The 11,237-nt window shown below is 39.1% G+C and overlaps 1 pseudogene; it reads right to left on the bottom strand.

Moving 5' to 3' along the window:
* Positions 1–6,303: 6,303 nt before the first annotated feature.
* On the bottom strand, positions 6,304–10,993 carry LOC127557762 (glutamine synthetase-like; annotated as a pseudogene).
* Between the last annotated feature and the right edge of the window lie 244 nt (positions 10,994–11,237).

Genomic DNA, 11,237 nt, shown 5'->3' with positions numbered 1-11,237 from the left:
AGCAAAGATGTTAGAGGGGCTTGCCCTTTCCTTCTCCAGATAATTTTACAAATGAGGAAACTGAGATAAGTGAGATTAAGTGGCTTTTCCAGGATCATTAAGCAGATTTGAACTCACAAAGATGTATCTTCCTGACTGCAGGCCAGGTACTCTATCCAATATGCCACCTAATTACATAACATCTATTATTAAATGTTTAAAAATCCTGAAGGCAGCTCAAATTCAAAATGTCACTTGAAAAAAATATATATTAAAACCCCCCAGGTAATTGGGCTATGAGTTTAATTGGAAGACAGTAACTGATGTTAAGTCATCCAAGCAAAGAAATTGGCCAATCTCCTATTCTGAGATTGTGAGCAAATTGTTGGATGAATACTATAACCATAGGTCTGATTGTGGGGAGAACAAGAGAGTTGGATAAGACTTAAGGCCAAAATGTTGCTCTAAGGATCTGATTACTGAGATGTGTCTCCTTTTGTGTCTGTATTCCTCTGATTTGGGCTATATTATAGATTACTTGAGGTCTTAAGCACACACCATGGCTGCTGAGAGAACAATGAAGAATTTATATAACTTAGATCCAATTCACTTGCATGTCATAGCATCACAGTACATTTAGAGAACAAAGGACAAGCAACAACAACAATCATAAAGTAAGCAACAGCTGTATTATTCATGATTGTTTCCTTATTTTCTGCAGTGTGCCTGATGTTATTGCCTCCCTTTCACAAAGGCAGAGATGGCATTATTGTTATATGGACACATGTCAGAAAACTTAAAACTAGCCCAAAATCAGGATCCAGTAGGATTTTGTCAGATTGGAACAATGGATTAAACTCAAAAGAGGCAACCCTGAGTCAAAAAATCAATTTCTCCTTGAGGAAGAGGGATATGTAGTTAGATAGTAATTCAATCATTTAAAACAGTAGCACATAACCTTGGAGACTTTAGTTAACTCAAAATCTATTATGAGTCTACAGTATTAACAATGTTATCAAAAAAGTGGCATCCCAAGTTATATTTCTAGAAGTGTCATATTTAGAATGAGGACAAGCATTGGAATGCTATGTTCTGTACTAAAAAATCCTCATCTGAAATATTGTGTTTGGTTTTGGACATCACATTTTAAGAACATTAATGAGTCATAGCATATCTAGAGTAGAATAATGAGGATGGTTAAAACAAATAAACAAACTTGGAACTATGCCATATAGGACTGTTTACAGGAACTTGGAATATTTAGGGAAAGAGGAAGTGAATAAACATTTATGTAACATCTACTGAGTGCTAAGAACTTTGAAAGTACTTCATTTGATCCTCACAGCAATTTTGAGATTGGTGCCATTATGTTCATTTTACAATTGGGGAAACTGAGGCAAACAAAAATTAAGGGACTGCCCAGGTTCAGATATCTAGAAAGTGTCTGAAGCCAGTTTTGAACTCAAATCTTCCATGACACCTAGCTGCTTGGAATATTAGTAAAGAGGACTTATTTGTTTAATCTCATAGAGTTAGCTCACAGAGCCAAGACTTGAAACCAAGTCTTCTGATTTCATATCTAATACTTTTTCTACTACACCATCTTTTCAGAAAATTCATACATCCTCCTAACCACACCCCAACCTGGTAGCTATTTCTTTTTTATCATATTAAAAATAAATTTTACAAAATTTAGTTTTAAAAATTAAAAATAAGTTTTACTGATATGTTTTGTTTTTAATAGCATCTAATTGTCCCTACGCTTTCCACTTCTCCTTTGTAACAAAATTTTTAAAAAGAGAAAAATATCAGTAAAAACTAACATGTCAAAAAAGTATATGTGCAATCCAAATATTTTGTGAATTATTAGGTTTTTGTTTGTTTTTTAGTAGCAGCAGAGTCTTCCTGACTTGAAGTCTTTATGACCAGTGACTCTTCAAGTCTGCCTTCCCTATGGATGGAGGTCCATGGGATTTTCTAAACAAAAATACTGGAGTAGTTTGCCATTTCCTTCTCTAACCAGAAATTAAGTGGTATGCTCAAAGTCACAAAAAATGCTGAGGTTGGTTTTAAATTCAGGTTTTCTTTACTCCAAACCTAGTGCTCCATCCACTACACCACTTAGCTGTCTTTTTGTGAATTATAGCTTAGTATTAATAAAAATGGTATTCTTGAGGGACGACTAGTTGACACAGTGGATAGAGCACAAATCCTCCAGTTAGGAGGTCCTGAGTTCAAATCCAGCATCAAACATTGCAAGTCACTTAAACCCATGAAAATTAAATGTTGTTCTTATGTTCTCAACTTTATTGCTTCCAAACATTATTCAGTAGGTCACTACATTAGAACTACAACTAGGGTGAGGCAATAGGAATGAGAGAGGGGTTCTTTCACAAAACTCCAATATGCTACATCATTTTTTACTATTCCTCTCCTGTGTGACATGACTCTGCTCCCTTGTCCAGTACCGTGTGGATTCTATTGCATTGGTGCCTCTCTCTCAGTTCTAATCTTCCCCTGCTTCCATATCCTGGACTTGCTATCTTTTCTTCCCATTCAAGGGTTAGAAAATTAGGGGCTGGTGGGTGTAGATCCTCACCTGGGAGGGACCTCCTCTTATCCCATTGTTACTATATCTAATTAGGTCAGTGTCATGCTGCCAGGTCTAGGACAATGCTCCCTTCTGTCATACTAAGTGCTCCAAGTCATTGATGATATTGAGACTTCTCAGCTGCTGAGGTGGAGTCTTGAGGCCCTACCTTATCCCAGATGAGCTCATCTCAGGCCTGATAGTAGTAAGAAAGGTTTTCCATGGTCTTACTCTCAGTTCTTCATGGGACAGTGTCCTAAGGTCTCTCTCCCAGAAGAAATCTTGTATCTCCAACTCTGTGATCTTTGCTCAGTTCTGTCCCCACCTCTAACTGAATTAGATCCCAGAACTCCTAGTTATGACTCTGTCATACAAGCTTCCTTAATTGCTCTGACTCTATCTACTAATGCAACACTTGTGCGCTAAAATGTTAACTATTTCCCTCTTCTCCTATGCATAAAAGGGGAGGGAGATGCTCAGAGTACAGGAAAGCACTTCAGGAATCCAAGTCAGTCCAACAAGTATTGAACATGTGTTCAGCAGTATTCTTAGGAATTTGTATGTTATATAAAGTTACATTAGAGTATTCTGTTTTAGAACTATGGTGAAGACTAAAGTTGTTTCAAGCCTATGCAGTATTCTTATCAAAAGATTAGTGACTTTGGCATCATGGTCACTTGGATCACTGTCAGGGCTCTCTGTCAGCTTTCCTAACCTTAAAATAGCCCAGTCACCTGTTATTTAGTGAGGTAGCAACTGAGTTTCTTCTTCTTCTTCTTCTTTTTTTAAGCTTTTTAAGGACTTATAATTAAGTCCATTTGGGAAACTAGTCAAGAATAAGATTAGTGATGAGGTCTTGAATAGTAGGTGTGGTGGGCAGAGAGAAACTGAAGAATTGATAAAAATTATTCCCAGGGCAGGCAAAAAGAAGACTCTAATAATTGAAATGAGATTAGTTCTGTGGTCTCACCCACTAGAGGTAATCCAGTCAGAAATTCAAGTTATGTCAAGTTCCTGATGCTAAATTCTCCCTATAAGACAACATAGCCCAGACTTGTATTGTCTCTCCCTTTCCTCTTCTCCCATGCCACATGGTATCTCCCCCAATGCCACTATGCTTTCTAACCCCACTTCCCCTCCTTATAGCTAAAAGCTTTTTTAGGGTACAAACTCCCTTTCAGGATTTAGCCTGCCAGCTAAAGGCATGCCCTGACTTGGTGGGGTGTTCCCTTTCTACTGGATAATTGTGAATTCCACTGAGGGACTTATCTTTCGTATGCTACCCCATTTTATTTTATATTTACTAGTCTTGGTGCCTATTGTATCCCTCCATTTTCTTTGTAATCTATTCTTCTAAATAAATTTACCTTTTGCCAAAGAGAATAGCCATTGCAAATTTTTCACATGATCAAACCCCAACTTTTGGAGTCATTCTCTTCTGGGATTGTATGTTGGCCATTCCCATCTTCTTAATAACTCTTTATGAGGAGATTCTTTTTGTTTATTCATTCTCACAACCTGCTTCTTGATTTTGGACCTTATATTGGGGCTTGGCTCTGCAGATTATTGGAGGAAATTTCTGGGATGAGTTTGTGTTCTCTTGGGTCCTTCAGTTGCTTTCTTGTAGTCTTGAATGTTAAGTTATTATAAGATCTCAATGTATTTTGTGGGAGTTCTTTGGCATAAGGAAGTTTCCCCTGGAAGAACACTAAGTTATTCTATTGACCTTTGGTTTCCAGAAATGGGGCATATCAATAGGTAAAGTCCTTGTGTAGAGATCTAATTCATATCTAACGAAAGGCTTGTGGGTCAGTCAGAGACATGGAGAAAAACAAATCCCTTAATGAGTTTGGATGCCATGAACAGTATGTAATAACATTGAGGAGCAGTTTATTAGAAAGTTGAACTGCCCAGTAATAGGGAAGAGTGGAAAAGGAGGAGAGGATGAAGAAGACCTGAAATACAACACAGACATACAAAATAACATAGAATAAACTTCACATGAGGGTGATGCTACATTGGGTGAAGGGCACAAAGATAGAGATGTTAATCTGGGAAAGTTTGTTCCTGTAGAGGCAGCATGTTCCCAGGGACGAGAAATATGCTTCTGGGGAGGGGAGGCTGGTTCCCAAGTTGGGGAGGTATATTCCAAAGTGTCCTTCTGGGAGTGATACTTAAGCTCTGAGTATGGTGGCTGCTGGGAGCTGGCTGATTTGTATGCCAAGGATGTGTGAAGTACTGATACACAGAGAGAAAAGATAAACTGGTAGTTGCCAAGATATTATTTCTGGGCACACAGCTATATTAATATCTCTTTTTTTTATATTTTTGTTCTGTGTTTTTATTATAAAAGGAAAAAAAAACTTCAGAAATCTTTTGACAAAAAAAGCAAAGGAAGATCTGGCACTTAGAAAAGATACCAGGGTACAATATCACAAATGTCTGAACCCAGCACAGTTAATCCCAATCTCATCACTAAGAGACAGGCAAGGGAACAATTTGAACATACTAGGGTATACAAGCATGCAACTCTGAAAAACAGTACAACTTATAGAAACCCTATAAACATTAGAATCTACAATTGTTTTGCCTTTATAAAGTTTTTTTTTTTTTAATATATCAAAAGGCCGGTTTAGTGACATGCTAGTCCCACCAGAAAATAAACATCCACAATCCCTCCCTCCCCCAGCCTTGTCAGTAAACAGTTAAGTTGCCCAGCCAACTCACTTTTTACCATCCTCCTCTCCCCCTTTCCCACTTATGTGTGCTTTATTCAATATGTGCTTGTTAAAATCACAGCCACCTGTGGTTTAGGCTGCCTTTAATTGTGACCATCTCTATCTGGATGGGCAAGAGAACTGAAAAGATGGCCAGACACCAATGGGGCTTTTTTTTTTGGCCCAATTCCTTTCTAACAATCCTTTCTTCTTAGCAGGAACTTGCTGCTTCTGACCACACCTTCCTACCTGCTCTGCTTTTCGATCCCAGGGCACCATGTCCATATATCTCAAAGTTTTTTTGTTTTTAAATTTAAATATAAAAATACTACTCTGCTTTGAATGAAGGATGAGTGGGCAAAGTTCCTTTTCTCTTCTCTAAAACTGAGCAGTACTCATTGGTTCACATAGCCTATAAGACTATCTTCCGGCCAAAGGTTTCCCCACTCTAGATCAGAGAAAATATGAAGAGGCCCATACATCTAGAAGACATAGGGTTTGTTTTCCTGTAAACTGAGACCACCAACTCTTACTAATTCTTATCTGTTAAGAAAAGTAGATTATAGTCTCATATGAATTTAATACTCTTCTTCCTCCCTTCCAAAAAAACTCAGCAAATTCTTCCTACCCAAACACTCTCCCCCAACCTGCCCATCTCAAATATCTTTTTTTTCCCCCTCTGGAAGCTACAAGTCTCTGTTGATGTACAAACTTGATTAGATGGAAGCAGTGATTATGTTCCCCAATTCCTTTTCCCCACTAACATAACTATTATCTTAGTCTTCAAAAAAATCATCAGTGATGGGGGAAAAAAGATTAAAAACACCCCTCAACCTTAATCCTCTTCCTCCACAAAAAAAGCAAGGAGTTATTTGTGGGCACAAAAAACATGGTATTTTGTGCCCTGAGTTACATCTAGTAGGAAAATTTGGAAGAGGGGAGAGGTAAAGTGGAAGAGGCCATGAGAAAAGGTTTATGGGGTGTGGGAAGCAGAAGGTATCTGTAGGTCTAGTTCACTTAGTTTTTATACTGAAAGCGTTCTTCTCCTGTCTCATTGAGGACACAGATGCGGTTAAGAGCCTCTGTCACTGAGTAAGGATCACAGTTGGCAGAGCAGGGGCGATCTTCAAAGTAGACTGGGAATTTGGATGCTGGCACCACAGTTGGCCACACCAACAGAGAACTTGTTGATGTTGGATGTCTTATTGAAACCTGTCAGGCGATGGGCATTGTCCAGACCCCCTTAGGGTCATAGGCTCCACTGTGATACTTGTGTTGTTTACTTAATCTCTCTATGGCTTCTTCAATAAACTTTAGACCATTCTCTTCTTTCTTGGCCTTGGCACTGAAGTTAGTAGGAAACCCAGTCTGTTCCAGTTTCCAGGGATGAGCTTGGGATCAAATGTTATGACTATTCCAAAATCTTCATACACTAGATGGAGGATGGAGCTGGAAATCCGGAGGATGAAGCTGGAAATCCGGAGGTGATCTCCCATTTCAGTCCCTTCACACGGTCCTATCTGGAACTCCCACTGAGCTGGGATTACTCTAGCATTTGTCCCCCCAGTTTTGATTCCAACATATAAGCAAGCACGGTAATGAGCTTTCGCTATATCTTTTCTGTTATGGACCAGAACTCTGAAATTGAAACAAGGATTCTTACAAGGTGTTAAGTCAGTGGAATTGCTAAAACAATGGTTATGTCGTTTAGCATGGAGCTTAATAGTTCTCTAGTTCAGTACAATGTACTGTACTTAATATTGTTCTATAAAATTCACATCTATGATAATGGAGTATATAACAGTCAGCAAGGACTGGACCAGATTCATTTCCATCTTCATCAGCCTTGTGGTGGCTGGCCTGGCCTCTTGCACTTCTCCACTGAAACTAAGACTCTGGAAGGCCTCTAAGAAAGCTAACTGAAGCCCCAGGCAAAGAGACAAGACTTTGAAGGAGACAATAAAGGATTGGACTTTAACACCTGGCTATTCTCTTGGTGATTACTTTGACTGAAAAGAAGGCTGCCCCAAAGACCTCCAGAAAACCAACTCAGAACCTTACATTTTGGCACCCGAACAGATACTAAAAATTTACATCTGTGACCCAGAAATTAGGGTAAGTACAAAAACAGTCAAGAAGGAAGCTTTGTTAAGGGTTAAAGTACTCAAGCTGAAATGGGACAAATGTTTAGAAAGGAGCCTTCTTTTCACTTCAAGGAAAATGTGTAGAGAGCATGGTTAAACTCATTAAAAGTCAAGGTTGATTGTAACTTGGGAGCAGATCATTGAACTTTTAGAGACAGTATAGTACACATCTCCTTGGTTCTCAAAGGAAAAAAGAATTAGATCCAGGAAAGTGGAAATTAGCAGGAGAGCAACTATGTGAATATTACAATGATAATGGTGCTGATTAAATTTCTAAAGAAACATTTTATACATATAACTTAATACAATTGGCTTTAGGAAAGTATATAAGTTATAGAATAAGGAAAAAGAAGAAAGTGCAGGAGGGGGAGGATACTGACAAACTAGATGAAAAGGATAAAGAATTAGACAAGAAAGTACAATTAAGTACAATCCTAATAAAATTAAGGAGTGTAGTGATTCACAGAAGGAGCCATTAGGACATTCCCCATCCCCTGACCTACCCCCCTCAATTAACCCTTCATGGGTGGAAGGAGAAGGAGAAGGGGGAGGGGCAGTGACACAATCAGCACCACCTATGAAGCAGCCTAAGATTACAAAAGGCACTAGTTAAAGCTAAAAAAGGACAGGATATATCGGATTTGATAATTGCATACCCTGTGACTGAAGAATTTAATTCTTCAGTCAAGCCAGGAGAAGATATACTCCTTTTGATCTGGAAATTATCAAAGATTTCAAAAAGGGTTGTACTCTTTATGGGGCTACATCATCTTATGTTAAAATGCTATTAGAATATTTGGCTTATGAAATTTTAAACCCTAATGATTAAAAATCTATAGCAAGGACATGTTTAGAACCTAGACAAAACTTGTTGTGGCTTTTGGAGTATAGTGAACTCTGTAGGATGCAAGCCCAATGAAATAGGCAAACTGGAGTCATTATATAAATCACCTTTGAACAACTAGAAGGTAAAGGTCAGTATGCAGATACTTCAGTACAGATTAATTACCCCATAGCAGCATATGAGCAAATTGTTGCTGCTGCTATAAAAGCATGGGGCTTCCTACCAAAAATAGAGCAAGTACCCAATGAACCTTTTGCTGATTTTATGGGACATATGCAAAAGCTGTCACAAGAACCATTGGAGAAAATGCAGCTATAAGAATTATAAGATAACTGGCTAAGGAAAATGCTAATGAGGTTTGCAGAAGAATTATATGGGGAGTACACAAAGATGTTCCTTTAGAAGAGATCATAAGACGCTATGCTACAGTGGACACAAATGCTTATTATACCCAGACTATGATGAACATGGGAAAATGGGGTCCCTCTTGGCAAGGGACTTCTAGAGAAACTGTTGATGCTTTCAGTGTGGAAAAATAGGACATTTGAAAACCCAATGTAGATATAGAGATAGAGTGAGAAGACAGGGTGAGAGAAGATCCAAAACCCTATGTCCAAAATGCAATCGAGGCTTCCACTGGGCCTCAAAATGTAGATTGACCCAGGGAAATGAGAGGTGGAGCCCAGCTCCAAGACCTCAAACAAAACCAGGTGGGGCATGATAGCAGTCAAGGTTATACCCAGAGAGTCTTTAGAAGTTCAGTGCCCTGATGTCAATCACCAGAGAAGCAATCAGATGGCAGAAAGGGATTACAATTGGGGAGAATATAGGCTTTTTAACCCAACAGAAGGGCAGTGTCCAGTGTGAGCAGCTCCAGTGAAATTGCCAGGTGATGAGGAGAGAGCTAGAAAGTGGTAAATAAAAAGGACCAAATAGATTAACTGCTTGGGAGATAGGGCTTGCTTGTATCTCTACAGATGGAGAAGGAATCAGATGGGTGTCAATGAGCACCTGGAGAGAGACAGAAAAAGAGAAAAAACCTTGAAACAAAGGAGAAGATCTAAGAAACATCTGACACTGAAAGATCATGGCTGATAATAAAACTATTTCAGAACTTCAAAACCCGCAGGAATCATTGGATTCCCTAAGATGAAAAATTGTTGATAGGATTGTTGCAGAACTTCAAAACCAGCAGGAATCATCGGATTTCCTGAGACATGATAAGACTGTTACAACTTCAAAACCTGCAGGTTTCCCTGAAATTCCCTGAATTTCCCTGGAATTTCATTGGATTCCCTGAAATGAAAAATTGTTGATAAGACTCTTGCAAAACTTCAAATCTTGCAGGAATCATTGGATTCTCTGACACAGGAAGTAATGGACAATAGATTGGTTTTGGACTATTTCTAGGACTTATGGATATGTATAATTCCTCATGTTGATTCATGTTGTTTGTTTGTAATACCTCCCACGTTGATGGATTTATGAATATCTGTTTCAAGTGAGACCCTTCAGAAACCCGCTAATCTGGTTTGATTCCCCATTTTCCTTTGGTGTTTTCAGCTCCCTTTCTGAGATGTCAGGGAGGACATGATCACCTCATTTTATGGTGTTTTCACCCCTTTTTTGAGGAGTCAGAGAAGGTGTGATTACCTCCTTTTTGGAGTTCTCACCTCCTTGAGAAATCAGAGAAGATATGACCACCTACGTTCTAAAACAAAAGAAAGCAAGAGATGTTATGGGCCAGAACTCTGAACTTGAAACAAGGATTCTTACAAGGTGTTAAGTCAGTGAAATTGATAAAGACAATGGTTATCTAGTTTAGCATGGTGGTTAATAGTTCTCTAGTTCAGTACATATACTTAGTACTTAATATAGTTCTACAAGATTCACACCTATGATAATGGAGTATATAACAGCCATCAAGGAGCGGATCAGATTCATTTCCATCTTCATCAGCCTTCTGGTGGTTGGCCTGACCTCCTGCACTTCTGCACTGAAACCAAGACTCTGGAAGGCCTTTAAGAAAGCTAGCTGAAGCCCCAGGAAAGGAGACAAGACTTTGAAGGAGACAATAAAGGATATGGACTTTAATACCTGGCTATTCTCTTGGTGATTACTCTGACCTAAAAGAAGGCTGCCCCAAAGATTTCCAGAAAACCAGCCCAGAACCTTACACTTTTCCACAGGCTTTTTTAGCTCCCATGCCACAGTAATATGGACCCTGGGGTCCAGGGAATCCATAGGAATGCCAACCAAAAAGGTGTTCATCTGTTCCCATAAGAGTATACTCTTCCTTTATAGCAAAACAGGATTTCTGGTTGTTCACCATATCCATTATCCATTTACAGGTATGCCTTAAATTGGTCTCTGCAGGCTTGTGGTTATACTTGAAAACTTCACAAAGAACCAATTTGTTGGGGTCCTTTTGGAAGGGGTCTCAGAACAGAGCAGCAGGAATAAGGTACATGTCACTGTTAGAGCCTTTGGAATGAAAAGTGCTGGAGCCATCAAAACTCCATTTACGTAGTTCATCTATATTCTTTGGTTCATTGTATAGGGTCAGAGTTTTATAGCACAGTCCCTCACCAGTGCCATTGATCCAAATGTACATGGCTAGGACTTTGTTTCCTTGAGGCAGGTTCATGTGCATCTGCTTGATATTTTTGTTCAATTGAGAACTGGCTGAGGTGGCCATGTTTGAAGCTGTCCTGGGCTCGGAACGAGACAAGCAAACAAGTTGTCAAATTTAGGAGCGCAGGAGGACCACTCTGCAGGCTAGAGAGCAGTTTCCATTTTCAGCTCTCAGCTATATTAATCTTAAAAATAAGGCTTCACATTAGATTAGATGCCATGCTCACCTGGGCTGGAAAAATGAAACTGGTGGTTGCCAAGATATTAGCTAAGGTCTTTAACAGGTCTTCAGATGATTACCTGTTTCTATTTGAGTCTGACACCCAAGC

Source organism: Antechinus flavipes, chromosome 3, assembly GCF_016432865.1.
Source record: "Antechinus flavipes isolate AdamAnt ecotype Samford, QLD, Australia chromosome 3, AdamAnt_v2, whole genome shotgun sequence".
In the NCBI taxonomy this organism is placed as follows: Eukaryota; Metazoa; Chordata; class Mammalia; order Dasyuromorphia; family Dasyuridae; genus Antechinus; species Antechinus flavipes.
Note: the sequence above shows the minus strand (reverse complement) of the source record. Positions and strands in the feature narration are given on the sequence as shown.